Source organism: Odontomachus brunneus, unplaced genomic scaffold (assembly GCF_010583005.1).
Source record: "Odontomachus brunneus isolate Ranch 3 - 2012 unplaced genomic scaffold, Obru_v1 Obru_scaffold_217, whole genome shotgun sequence".
NCBI lineage: Eukaryota > Metazoa > Arthropoda > Insecta > Hymenoptera > Formicidae > Odontomachus > Odontomachus brunneus.
In genome coordinates, this window is record NW_022639667.1 from 99,633 (window position 1) to 101,592 (window position 1,960).

The window sequence follows — 1,960 nt, forward strand, 5'->3', positions numbered from 1 at the left end:
TATGATGAAGATGATTGTTGACGATCCTCTATTACTTAATAATATTGTTTTCTCTGATAAGGCAACATTTGAACTGACTGGAAATGTAAATAGACACAATTGTAGATACTGGAGTGACGTTAATCCTCACTGGAAAAGAGACAATCATACCCAATATCCACAAAAAGTTAACGTATGGGCTGGTATTCTTAATGGTAGGCCAGTTGGCCCTTTCTTCACTGAAGGCAATTTGACAGCACAGGTATATACAGTCATGCTTCGTGAACAAATTGTTCCAGCTATTCGAGACATAGCTGGTGGAAATATGGATGAAATTTATTTCCAACAGGATGGAGCTCCACCTCATTATGGTGTCATTGTCCGTCAATATTTAAATGAGGTCTTTCAGGACAGGTGGATAAGGCGAAGGGGTCATATTGAGTGTCCACCTCGGTCTCCGGACTTGATCCCACTTGACTTTTTTTTGTGGGGTTACTTGAAAAGTAAAGTTTATGCCACCGAGCCTCAAGATTTAGATGATTTAAGAGGGAGAATAATTCGAGAGATAGAACTAATACCGCCGGAAACGTACCGGAATGCGGTTTCAGCTGTTTATAACAGATTGGCACATTGCCAGGCTGTTGAAGGGCAACAAGTTGAACATTTGTTGTGAATTGTTTGGTACAATTGAATATTTTGCCCAAGCTGACCAATTGGAATGAAATTAGCCTTAACTGGCCGGACCCACACGCCACTCTTGCCTTAACTAGCCGGACCCACACGCCACTTAACAAATTGTTAACTTCAAACCTTTATAACTCAAAAAGTACTTAATGAAAAAATGTTATATTCTAGCGTTTTGGAAAGCTCTCGAGATAAGCTATAAGAATGTGCAATAAAATGTGCAAGTAAATGTATGAATTCCATTTAAAAAAATAAGGTTGACCTTGAAATGACCTTGAAGGACATGGTCAAAGTCAAAGTCAAGGTCATCATCTTATTCCCCGCTTGAAACCATACAACTTTGCTATTGGACATTTTCTCCAAAATGCATTCTAACTGAAGATATTAGGAGGGTCCGATACTTTTCGATAACCCTGTATATAAAGACAAAATATAAGATATTTAAGCGGGAAGCATTCTTGCATAACGACATATAGCCCATTCTACATTAGTCGCAAATCGCAAGGTCGCAAAGAAATGGACTAATCATATTCGATTGTTCTTCTTGCGATCGAAGAATAATCAATTATGATTGATCAATTTCCTTGCGATCTTGCGATTGCGACTAATGTAGAATGGGTTTTAAGGGCGCCGCACACAAATTGACATAACAGTAACGTAAGACATACCATAAAAATGGACCAATTACAATTGAGTATTCACAAAAATGGCGATCTTACGGTTCGACGATACTCGAAGTGATTGGTCAATTCTTACGGTACGTTACTGTTATGTCAATTCGTGTGCGGCGCCCCTTAAGCGTGGTCTACAATGAGAACTTAAGCCATAAAATTTAAGCTTTAAGTCCTAAACCGTAAGAAGTTGACCAATCACAGTCAATTATAAGAAAAATAATTGACTATGACTGGTCAATTCCTTACGGCTTAGAGCTTAAAGCTTAAATTTTATGGCTTAAGTTCTCATTGTACTCTTATAGAAATATCATACTAAGAAAATAATTACTTATTATCCAGTATTTTTAATACTGAAAAGAAATAATTATCAATGATTCTTAGTATGATATTTCTATAAGGGTAGACCACGCTTTAGAGGCTTTTTACAATAAGCAATAAGTTTTAAGTCGCAATAAAATTTACCAATTACAGTGGATTATTCTTTTAATAGTCAACTACGATTGGTCAATTTTATTATGACTTAAGATTTATTGCTTATTGTAGAATGGGTTTTATGGAAAGCAGCACATTAATTATTTATCGTGTGCAAACTTTCGTCGCGTGGCAAGCGTTGCCATGTTCTA